General features: G+C 37.2%; 1 long non-coding RNA gene across 2 annotated transcripts in view; it reads left to right on the top strand.

The window, feature by feature from the left end:
* Positions 1-13,188, top strand: part of LOC112586804 — a 234,802-nt gene that overhangs the window by 206,619 nt on the left and 14,995 nt on the right. The gene's annotated exons all lie outside the window — the stretch shown is intronic.

Below are 13,188 nucleotides of genomic sequence, written 5' to 3'. Positions count from 1 at the left end.
AGTATGGCTATTACATTATTCCCCATTTACCTGAAAAACTGCAGGAATGGGAACAATATGTATTCATACATATTTGAACTCCTGATTCAAAACACATAGCTAAACTAAGACAGTGGAGGTTTTGAAGATACAACAACAACTTTCTTTTATATTGGCAGATCAAAACAATAATTTTCTCTGTCCTTTAAATTTAATGAGTTTTAGAGGAAAGATTGAAGGTGGGAGGAGAAGGGGATGATAGAGGATGAGATCCTTGGATGGCATCACCGACTCGATGGATGAGTTTGAGTAAGCTCCGGGAGTTGGTGATGGACAGGGAGGCCTGGTGTGCTGCAGTCCATGGGGTCGCAAAGAGTTGGACACAACTGAGGGACTGAACTGATACTGAGATGCATATATGCTGAAAGTGAAGTGAAAGTGTTAGTCGCTCAGTTGTGTCCCACAATTTGCAATCCCATGGACTGTAGCCTACCAGGCTCCTCTGTCCATGGGATTCTCCAGGCAGGAACACTGGAGTGGGTTTCCATTTCCTTCTCCAGGGGATCTTCCTGATTCAGGGATTGAATGCAAGTCTCCTGCATTGCACGTGGATTCTTTATCACCTGAGCCTCCAGGGAAGCCCCCATATGTATGATGATTCCCCCAAATATCTTCCAGTTCTTATACCAAATCTGAATCTTCACTTTTTGTAATGATCTGAAGACAAGATATTTTGTCATTCAGTTGCTAAGTCATGTCCAATTCTTTGTGACCCCATGGACTGCAGCATGCCAGGCTTCCCTGTCCTTCACTACCTCCCAGAGTTTGCTCAAACTCGTGTCCATTGAGTCAGTGATTCCATTCAACCATCTCTTCCTCTGTCACCCCCTTCACCTCCTGCCCTCAGTCTTTCCCAGCATCAGTGTCTTTTCCAATGAGTTGGCTCTTTGTATCAAGTGGCTAAAGTACTGGAGCTTCAGCTTCAGCATCAGTGCTTCCAATGAATATTCAGGATGGATTTCCTTTAGGATGGATCAGGTTGGATTTCCTTGCAATCCAAGGGACTCTCAAGAGTCTTATCCAATACCACAGGTCAAAAGCATCAGTTCTTTGGTGCTCAGCCTTCTTCATTTTCCAACTCTCACATCCATACATGACTACTGGAAAAACCATAGCTTTGACTAGATGGACCTTTGTTGGCAAAGTAATATCTCTACTTTTTAATATGCTGTCTTTGTTTGTCATAGCTTTTCTTCCAAGGAGCAAGTGTCTTAATTTTATGGCTGCAGTCCATGTCCACAGTGATTTTGGAGCCCAAAAATAAAATCTGCCATTGTTTCCATTTTTTCACCATCTAATTGCCATGAAGTGATGAGAATGGATGCCATTATCTTCATTTTTTGAATGTTGAGTTTTAAGCCAGCTTTTTCACTCTCTACTTTCACCTTCATCAAGAGGCTCTTTAGTTCTTCTTTGCTTTCTGCCATTAGGGTGGTATCATTTGCATTTCTGAGGCTGTTGATATTTCTCTAGGCAATCTTGATTACACCTTGTGATTCATCAAGTCTTGGATTTTGCATGATATACTCTGCATATAAGATAATTAAGCAGGGTGACAATACACAGCCTTGACGTACTCCTTTCCCAATTTGGGACCAGTCTGTTGTTCTATGTCCACTTTTAATTGTTGCTTTTTGACCAGCATACAAGTTACTCAGGAGACAGGTAAGATGGTCTGGTATTCCCTTTTCTTTAAGAATTTTCCACAGTTTGTTTCACACAGTTTGATTCATAAGGTCAAAGGCTTTAGCATAATCAATGAAGCAGAAGTAGATGTTTTTCTGGAATTTCCTTCCTTTTCCTTTGATTCAACAGATGTTGGCAATTTGATTTCTGGTTCCTCTGCCTTTCCTAACTTTTGAAGCCTAGCTTGAAGGATTTTGAGCATTATCTTGCTAGCATGTGAATGGGTGCAGTAGTTTGAACATTATTTGCCATTCCCTTTGAGATTGGAAAACGGATCTTTTCCCATTCTGTGGCCAGTGCTGCATTTTTCAAATCTGCTGCCATATTGAGTGCAGCATTTTAACAGTATTATTTTTTAGGATTTGAAATAGTTCAGCTGATATTCCATCACCTCCAGTAGCTCTATTCATAGTGATGCTTCCTAAGGCCCACTTGACTTCACACTCACGGATGTCTGGCTCTAGGTGAGTGACCACAATATCGTGGTTATGTGGATTATTAAGACCTTTATTGTACAGTTCTTCTGTGTATTCTTGCCACCTCTTCTTAATCTCTTTTACCTCTGTTAGGTCTTGGCTGTTTGTGTCCTTTATTGGTAAATCATAGCAAATGAGATTTGGGAGAATTATTCAGATGATATGGTATGAAATATGATAACTTCCAAAGATGTCTACACCATAATCCACAGAGTCTGTGAATATGCTTCCTTACTTGACAGAGGGACTTTTTAGCTGTGATGAAGCTTAGAATCTTGAGATTAGGAGATTACCTTGATTATCTGTTGGGCTCAGTATATTCACCAGAGTTTCTGAGAGTAGAGAATCTTTCCTGACTATGGTCAGTGGAAGGGATGAGAAAAAAAAAAGAGAGATGTGAGGTTTCTGGCTTTGATGATGGAGAAGAAGACCACCAGCCAAAGAATGTAGGATGCAAGCAAGGAAACAGATTCCTACCTAGAGTCAACAGAAGAAAATACAGTCCCGCTAAAACCTTTAGGCTGATAAGACCCATGCTGGGTTTATGGAATCATAGATAATACATATGTTAAGTTTAAAAGTTAATGAGTATTTGTCAAAATAGCAATAGAAAACTTATACCATGATGGATTTACAGGTCATAAAACTTGAAAATTTTAGATAAAGAAATAAAATACAATAGCTAATCCCAGTTGACTTGGTACTAAGTTGATAAGAGTAAATGCTTATGGAAGAAAGACCCTATACAGATGTGTGTGTTGGGGAGTGGGGTAGGGGGCAACTTAAAAAAGAATAATAAGTCAGCAGGTTAATGGTCAGTTCTGCCAATTAGCTAACTACATGAAAAGGCAATAATTTATGCATAGAAAGTTTGGTATTATTCCCAAACTCAAGACTATCTACTCTTTTGACTTCTGTAGAATATGATAGTGATGGAGAGAGAGAGATCCCTTGGAGGAAGGGATGGCAACACACTCCAGTATTTTTGCTGGCGAATCCCATGGACAGAGGAGCCTGGTGGGCTGCAATTCATAGGGTCGCACAGAGGGGAACACTACTGAAGTGATTTAGCTTGCAGGCACACCTGGAGACAAAGACCAAGGAACTTAGAGTTCACAGCTGAGCAAAAGCTCACTTCTGCCACCTGAAGTCACCCCAAACATCCACTCTCCTGCTCACTTCTGTGTGCTCTTCTGTTGAATAGCATACCTGTTTATATTTCTTAATTGCTGTCTCTAGGGGTGAGCATGCACATTTGGTATACGATTTCCAGGAATGAAACTTAGGCTTGCATTGGGAATGATTATGGAGATTTTGATCACACTCTCAATATTTACTTTGGTTTTGATCCTATCATTTTAATACTGATTTCTCAAAAATTATCATGAATTTACTTCTGCATTTATGAAGAAATAAAACATTCTGACACCTTGTTTTGCCTGTTTCAGAAGGAATGACTACAAGAATCTTGATATGCTGTAGAGATTGATTTTAAGAAAGTGACCCATAGGTTCTTTATAGCCAGTGATTCCAGGAGAGACTAGAGAGTTGGAAATGAGATTCCTCCCTCATTTAGAGAGAGAAACCAAGTAGGTTTCCAACACTTAAAGGAAAGAAAGGATAAGATATGTTAATAAAATAAATCCATGCATGCAGTTCATTTCAACAGGTCATAACTCAATTTGAAAAGAAGTTATACCAGAAGAGAAAGAATTTTAAAACTTCTTCTAAAGGCATTCAATATTTTTTGAAAATTTGATGCTTTTGATTTTATGATGAGGATGCTTTAAAAAAACAGAAGTCAGCTGGATAATTCAATGCCTGGAGATTTTTCTCCCCACATTGTCATGTTTCAATACAGTTCACAGCTGTATAAATAATGCCATTCATAAACAGAACTCAGGCAAATTCAACTCTATTTCTATTAATGTGGAATGTGCTAAAATTTTCCATTTTTGTTTGCTTAAAGGGCATGTAAGTCTTGGCACACAAAAGCTCTCTTGTGTTCACATAATTGTTTCAAAAAAAGTTAAAAAGCCACCTCAAAATCCTAAGGGCACCAAGCAGTCATCCTTCCAAAGAGGTCTATATTTTCAGACATTACGTGTATTACTGATTGTGGAACAAAATCCACTGCACAATTTCTGTGGTTGTATAAAACTGACAAAACAGCTGGGAGATAAAAACTTACTGGTTGCTCTTTGCCCAGATTTTCTTTCATCTCCCTCTGAAGAATTTGTTTTCAGAGCATACACAACATAATCTGAAAAGGGAGGCTTTTTTTCTGAATGAAACATTTTCTGTCTTAAGCAAGTTCTAAAGTGGTCTAAATGAGCAGCTTTAGAATCTGATGATACCTACTCCACAGAGGCCTGACGGTAAGTCATGTAATACGTCGATGAGTTTATGGGTTTCTCGGTTAGTAATTCCAGATGGTGAGTCTGTGCTTCAGCTGCGCACTCTGTGTAAATCATCTCACTCACAATCAACAGATATCCAGAAGCACTTTAAATGGAAACATTTATTTTTACCGGTTATTTATAACTTTCAATAGCATCTCCTTCAAGAACATGGAGCCCCTTGTTTTTCCTAAAATTGAGCGCTTTCTCTGGACAGCAGGTTTTGGCCTGGTATGTGCTGCCTGAAACAAAGTTTTTCCTGAGGTTTTTGTGCATTCAATATATTTGTGGTTTAATCTGAAGAAATACGGCTTACTGAATCTTCTGTGTCCCTCAACACTACCTTCTTGCCAACTCTTATTTTGGACTGGAATGTACTTCAAAAGGAAAGCGTGTTTGCCACAGTTGAAAAATGATTGCTGTTAATGCCAGGGTCTTGGTATCAGCTCTTCAAACCACTATCATTAATCTTAATTAGAAAACTAAAGCAAAGGTTTTTACCATTTGCAATTAATATGGGACCTAATTTGGATTCAGATTCCAAGCTGAACTCACTTGTCTGCCTGTGTTGGAGAGCGTGTTTTATACCTGCCAGTACCAATATTGTTTTAGTGACCGAGGAGAGAGCAGTGCCTTGACTGACATCAGAATAATCTGTGTCGACCGTAAGCATTAATCTTATTTAGAAAGTAAAGCTAAACTTTGTCAAAGAAGAAAGATCTAGGGGGAAAAAAAAAGAGGAGAGAAATTGACTTCAAGGCTCCACATAGTATCAAAGCACCAAGGTTTCATCTTTGACTTTTTTCCATGGGAGAGGTGGTAGATTTGGCCATTTGTAATGAAGGTCTTGTCCTTCACTCTTTCGTGTGTTATTCCTCATTCTTCAGAGGAGACATGTGACACTTGAGCTCTTCATGGGAAAACTGTTCTTTTTAGATAGTATTTTAGAGAAAATATCTCTAAATTCTTAGAGGCATTACCTCCAACTTGGTACACATTTCAAGTCACTTTGAATTTATCTTAATTTACTAAACACAGACATATCTGTAAGAAGCTATTAGCCTAGACTATTTATTATATATTTATTATATTAAAATCACCATTGAGCTCACCTTTAATGTGAACCTCTAAACATGGATGGACTATTCTTTCCTAAAGGTCTGTGAGTGAGGCTGTGAGTTTCGTATCTTCTCAGGAGTGTAGTGGCTGGTTGGAAACTGAACTGTGGTGCTTAAAATTTAAATGAAAATTGTCTGATATTCAAAAGATTTTATTTTCAAAAATTTTACCAACTGCTGTAGTAAATTGATGCTTGTATCTATGTAAATAAGCATACATATATATACATATATATACATACATACATATATATATATATGCTGCTACTAAGTCGCTTCAGTCGTGTCCGACTCTGTGCGACCCCATAGACGGAAGCCCACCAGGTTCCCCCGTCCCTGGGATTCTCCAGGCAAGAACACTGGGGTGGGTTGCCATTTCCTTCTCCAACGCGTGAAAGTGAAAAGTGAAAGTGAAGTCGCTCAGTCCTGTCCAACTCTTAGCGACCCCAGGGGCTGCAGCCTACCAGGCTCCTCCGTACATGGGATTTTCCAGGCAAGAATACTGGAGGGGGGTGCCATTGCCTTCTCTCTCTCTCTATACACACACACATACACACACACACACACACATATATATATATTTATATGTATATAAATTAAGTTTATCAAAGCCTGTGTGGATATACATGTCACATGATTTACACATTTTTTGAATATGAAAAAAGATTAAAAAAGGGTATATAGTAGTAGTCAAATCAGGATGATATCCTTGTACCTAATTTTTAGTAAATTGATTATTAACTTGCTTTTCAGTTTTAAAACACACAGACAAAGCTAGGATCAATATCTAAATGTTTTATCTAAGTTTTATTTGACTGGAAATATGGAGTCGGACTGCTAAACATTCTTATAAAAAGGTTTTAAAATAGTTCTCATATTGTCTCTATTTAATTAAACTTTTTATGCCTTGATCGTAGTAAATAAAGAGTACAAAGCATTAACATGACTGAAGCTGGGTGTTCATATATGGGTATTTATCATATGAATTTATGTATATTTTACCCATATTTGAAAATAAAACATTAATGTGGTCAATAAATATTGATTGACAGAGAACAAAATTAAATAGAAACTTAAACATGCCCTCTGACTGTACTGACTTCAAAATATATCTCAAATGTATACCCCAACATAAACCTTTCCTCAAAATTCACCCTTCTTACTACTTGTTTGGACCCATTAGCTTACTCTAACCAAACAGCTGAATTTCAGCCACCACGAAACACCCTGGAAGTAGCATTAAGGGAGATTGGCGACTGTCAAGAATTTTTACTTGTTCAAAGTGTATTCACTTTTGCCTGGTCAGTTTCATCATGGGAATGGTGTTTCCGTTTATATAATCTGGTTTTCTGTGTGTATACAAGTGACTTTTCAATGTTAGAAATTTCCCATCAGAATGCTCTTAAATAGTGCTATTCTGGCTCTGAAAGATGGTGGATGAATTAACATGGGAACCTTTGCGTAGACAATATTCATTATTCTTAGTTAGAAAGTCATATTTTCTGATGGCCATGAAAGGGTTTTATTTTGTTTCTGAATTCTCAGCTGGCAACTAAATCAAAAACCCATTTCCAGTAACTGCCAGTACATAGCTCACATATTCCTATGCTTCATTTTCTCCAGCTATCCTATAAGGTGTAAATGTGATACAGCTGCTGAATATCTTCTCTTGCAAAGGGCATTCGTAGACACCTAGTTTGCATTTTCTTATCACTCAGTTTCTCACTAAAGACAGCTTTGTCTTTATCTTCTAATCTCTAGTTATAAACACCTTCATTATAACCTGAGGGAAACTGTGCTGGTAAACATGGTGAATTGGGAAATGTCTTTAAAATCTGTAGTGTATTAAATAATCCCAGCAACAGGGAAATACTTTGTAATATATTTGAAAATACTTTAACTGTGGAATATATTGCCTTCTTTCAGAGTTGTTTTTTTTTTAACTTATTATTTGTAAGGTTTTAAAAAAGTGAAAGGACCATATCAGAGGTAATTTTGACAATCCCAGAGGTAGTCCCTGTTCTGCATATAGTACCATCTGTAGAAAGATACCAATGACAAATTGCCTATTAGGGCAAGTTGTACACTTTTGTTATTTCCTGGGGTCCCTTTCAAATCAATACTATCTTTTCTTTAATCATAATAAGGAAGAGATCCAATGGATTAAAGTTGAAATAGCATTACATTTTGAAAATGTGAACTAACTAGTCCAGTCTTTCTTGAAGAATACATCATTAAATTGGCTCATCAGCTTAATTACTTTTTTTTATTTAAGGTCTTTGAATATACAGTGACTCTGGACCACGATGTAAATGGCAGGCTTTCATACTGAGCTAAGTATAGTGAGATTCATTTTGGCATCTGTCCATCAGCTTATTTATTCTGCCTAATGTAGTGTTATGATATGTATGTTTCAGAATTTTAGGTGAAAAACCCAGGTAATCTAGAAAAAATACTTTCTAAATTAAATTATTTAAAATTTATTTTTGAATTAAAGGTAAAAAGCTTATAACACTCTTAAACAAAAATTTCTGTATTTTATTATGTCCTTTTGAAAAATATATCATTGACTTGCAGAAATACTTTCTTATAAAGTCTAAATATTGATACTGACCTCTGGTGGGGGGGAACAGCAACATGAAGAAGAGAATAAATGCTTCCATATCATTTTCTTATAAATTTATGTTTAGAAATAGTAACTTTGAAACAAGTAGGGCCAAAGTCTAAAATTGTCAAATAAGAGCATTATATTAACTCAAAGGGCTTCTCTTGTGGCTCAGCTGACAAAGAATCTGCCTGCAATGCGGGAGACCTGGGTTTGATCCCTGGGTTGGGAAGATGCCCTGGAGAAGGCAACGACTACCCACTCCAGTATTCTCCCTGGAATATTCCAAACTGTTTAAGTTAGAATAATACTCAGCATTTTGAGTTTTCAGTCTCAGGAGATAGATTTGTTCAGTCTTGCAATATTTTCATTGTATGCTTTTTCTAGACACCACTAGAGGCCACACAACTCCAAAAATATGTAAGTGATAACATGGCTTGCTAATGAAAGCATAAAAGAAAGTAGAAAGCTAAGTGGAAGGATTACCACTGTCTGCATGGTAAGATTTTAAATTCAGATTTTCCCTGGAAGACTTTAGATGGCCCTTGTGAAGTCATTAACACTTGTGCACCTTTTATCTCCTTCTCTATTGCAACATATTCTAATGTTGCACATCTCTTACACACATCCACTTACACAGAACATATATGTATGTGTGTGTGTGTTAGTCGCTCAGTTGTATCCAACCCTTTGGCAACCCCATGGACCTGTAGCCTACCCCATGTAGCCTGCCAGGCTCCTCTGTCCATGGGATTTCCCAGGCAAGAGTACTGGAGTGGGTTGCTATTTCCTTCTCTAGGGAATCTTCTTGACTGAGGGATCAAACTGAGGTCTCCTGCATTGCAGGCAGATTCTTTACCATCTGAGCCACCAGGGAAGCCCATAAATTTATATATGTGACTGCCCACAGCAAACAGAGTCTTGAATGAAATATACTTCTGAACCTTCTGAATTATCCATTAGATAACTGAATTTTAAAATGTACTGTATTATAGATTGCTAAAAAGTTGCTTGCTTTCTTTTTATGTTTATTTTTATATTAGGAAAAAAAGACTTCAAATAGCAGTTTATATTTGTGACAAAACTATGGCCATTCTTGGTGTCAAAGTTTACATTATGCCACAAACATATTTTTATAATAATTATGTGAAGACCCGCGGTGACAAGCTGCCTTCTTTCTCCAAGACCACACCTCCTCCCACACGGTCTGAGAACAGTGTGGGGATAATGTTTCATTGCCAGTAAACAGACCCGTCTTCTGGATCTTTTCTTACATCCTAAGTAAAATTAAATGTAGCATTTTCAGCCTGGTTTCTAAATGTTGTGTCTGCCAGTCGGCAGCTTGTCACCTTGAGCAGACTTAACCAATTAGTTCAGTTCTCTGGTTCCTGGCTAGACTTGAATCGTAGGAAGCTTTCACGGCATCTCTGCGGAAGTTTAAAAAGTGGCCTTTATGGTGAATAAGCAGCGTCTAGGCTCTGGGAATTTGTTTTGTGAAAAACCAGTAGCACCTGGGCTGATTTTTATAGAAGACATAATATTTCCAGGCTTTTCTCTGAGCACCTTTCATTGTGCGCACCTATGTTTCCCGATGAGTAAATGTAGTTTCCCCTTCTTTTTCAGCTAGAGAAAGAGCATAAATGACATCATGATAGCAAAGTAATATCTAAGGCAGAGTTCCCCAGATTTTAAACTGCAACTGCTCACACTGACAATTACTAAGTGATGGTATTTCAAAATGAACAGATCTGAATCCTACAGGACTTCTCTTCTGTCCAGAAGGATGTGAAGACTCCTCAGGGGATATAGAGGCACATGAGGCCCAGTGTTTCCTCCCAGGAAAATAACAATATAGATATAAACTTTCGAGTTTATCTTTAATAACAATCTAACTGCATGCTCTTTTCTGAGATACATCTGAAGTAGTTAGAATAAAAATATAGTAAGAGATAGAGAATTATCACAAGCAAGATAGGAAAGCAGAATGGCAATACCATTCTTGAAGAATTCAAAGCAGAACGTGTTAAACAAAAAAATAAGTGCCTACTTTATATCATTAAAAATGACTATAGCATTTAGGAAAGCTCAAAAAATTAATATTTGCCCTCTAAACAAGATAGCTTTGTGACACAAAAATATGTTATGAACACACTGAAATATAGACAAACACTATTGATAAGATTCTTTGAAACAACTTTATCAATGTTTGAAAATTAAATGAGCTAACATTAAAGAGGTATAATGACTCAAGTAATTTAAGTAATTTTGAGATATGTATATATCTTTGAGAGAGAGATATATATGTATATATATGTGTTATATATAATTGTCTTTGGATATGTGGCTGCTTCTCATACCTAATATATTTAAGTATATTTGTGTTATATTTATACATCATATAAAATTATATTTTTATATATTATATAAAAATTATATTATATTATAGGTATCTATACCTTTTTTCTAAAGAAAAAAGCCTACATGAGATAAATCAATCAGTTCCAAAATTCAGATAGTAAATGTTTTTGCTTTAAACACCTTAAAAATGACTGTAAAGTATTAAAAACTTTAAATATTGATAGCTTTTGGCACTTATAAAAATTATCATGCCAAATAACTCTTATATAATGGAGAAAGAAATGGCAACCCACTCCAGTATTCTTGCCTGGAAAATTCCATGGACAGAGGAGTCTGGTGGACTACAGTCCGTGGGGTCACAGAGAGTCGGACATGAGTGAGCGATTGAGCACAACTCTAACATGAAGACATAATTGAAGAGATATTTAGTGTTCATGTGCAGGGGTGAAGGAGCATTTTACGTTTTAAATGTGTCTATACTGCCTAAATCTAGACTTAGTGTTGCTCAGACAAGCTGCTTCTTAAATGAATATAAACTGTTTCTAAAATCTATATAGAAGTAAAGGGCCAAGGATAGTCAAACCTTACCAGTAAAAGAAAATAAAATAGGGAATCAGATTGACAATCTTAGTATAAAATGGAAATATTACTGTGTGTAGGTCATTCTGAGATAAGTAATTGTCAATAGAAGAAAGTGGAGGATTATTAAAAAGACCCCTGCAAAATGAGAAATTTTGCTTTATGACAGATGTGAGATGGTAGAATTTTGGGCAAAGGAATGACTGTTATCTAAGTGGACTTGGAAAATTCAGGTTTCTGGACCAAACAGCAATAAAACAATGATACATCAAAGACTGTCAGATTTTATTGTATACAAATTAAGAACTTTAGCTTGTGAAAATATGTATAGTGAAAAGACAGAACACAAACTGGCATTAGATATTTGCAACATATGTAAACAATAAAATATTAATTTTTAAATATATAACTCTTACAGGACAATCAGTAGACAAGTGAACAAAATTGAAAAAGTATTTAGGCATGAACAGGTATTTTTCAGGAAAAGTAATACAAATGCCTGAAAGAGGTGTGAAGATGTGTAATAATCGCAAAATTACAAATCAAGATAGCTATAGGATGCTATTTTAGATAAATTCATTAGGTAGAAGTTAAGTCTGACTCTACTGAGCTTCACATGTGATGTGCATCAGGGGGTCAATTATGCTGGTAGAGAATAAATTGTGTAATAAGTATGGGAAACAATTTGACTTTGTCTTGTAAAGTGAACTTTTGTTTCCCCTATAATCCAATAATTTAACTCCTAAGTATTTACATTGTACAGGAGACAGGGATTAAGACAATCCCCAAGAAAAAGAAATGCAAAAAAAGCAAATTGGCTGTCTGAAGAGGACTTACAAATAGCTGTGAAAAGAAGAGAAGCAAAAAAGCAAAGGAAAAAAGGAAAGATATACCCATTTGAATGCAGAGTTCCAAAGAATAGCAAGGAGAGATAAGAAAGCCTTATCAGTGATCAATGCAAAGAAATAGAGGAAAACAATAGAATGGGAAAGACTAGAGATCTCTTCAAGAAAATTAGAGATACCAAGGGAAAAAGCAAGAGAGTTCCAGAAAAACATCTATTTCTGCTTTATTGACTATGCCAAAGCCTTTGACTGTGTGGATCACAATAAACTGTGGAAAATTCTGAAAGAGATGGGAATACCAGACCTCCTGACCTGCCTCTTGAGAAACCTGTATGCAGGTTAGGAAGCAACAGTTAGAACTGGACATGGAACAACTGGTTCAAAACAGGAAAAGGAGTTCGTCAGGGTTGTATATTGTCACCCTGCTTATTTAACTTCTATGCAGAGTACATCATGAGAAACGCTGGGCTGGAAGAAGCACAAGCTGAAATCAAGATTGCCGGGAGAAATATCAATAACCTCAGATATGCAAATGTCTTTGCTGCTGCTGCTAAGTCACTTCAGTCATGTCTGACTCTGTGCGACCCACTAGACGGCAGCCCACCAGGCTCTTCTGTCCCTGGGATTCTCCAGACAAGAATACTGGAGTGGGTTGCCATTTCCTTCTCTGCCGAGGTCCAGCCCCGGCTGATCCAGGGTATTCGAAGGAGAGACAGCTAGGCGACCTATTCAAATGTTAATTAGAGATAATAAAGAGTAATAGAATGAGGATAGCTCAGTAGGAAAATTCAGTGGAGAAAAGAAGCTGAGTGGCTTGGTTTACGCGGAAAATCAATATAACCCGTGACACCAGGTTAGCTCTGACCACGGAGGCCGCAGGCGCCCTCTCGAATAGCGGAAGGTGCCCCACCTTAGACACCTTCTCGAGTGGGTCTTAGAAGCCCAGGCAAATAAATGGTCGCAGAGGATATCCGCGCTCCAGATGGACACTCAGCTGGAAGTTAAAGGGAAGAATGACATGGGGAGACCAAGCGTTGGTGAGCAAGGCCCATAGCTTTATTTTCAACAGGGGCTTTTATACCC

Source organism: Bubalus bubalis, chromosome 9 (genome assembly GCF_019923935.1).
Source record: "Bubalus bubalis isolate 160015118507 breed Murrah chromosome 9, NDDB_SH_1, whole genome shotgun sequence".
NCBI classification, from domain to species: Eukaryota; Metazoa; Chordata; class Mammalia; order Artiodactyla; family Bovidae; genus Bubalus; species Bubalus bubalis.
Note: the sequence above shows the minus strand (reverse complement) of the source record. Positions and strands in the feature narration are given on the sequence as shown.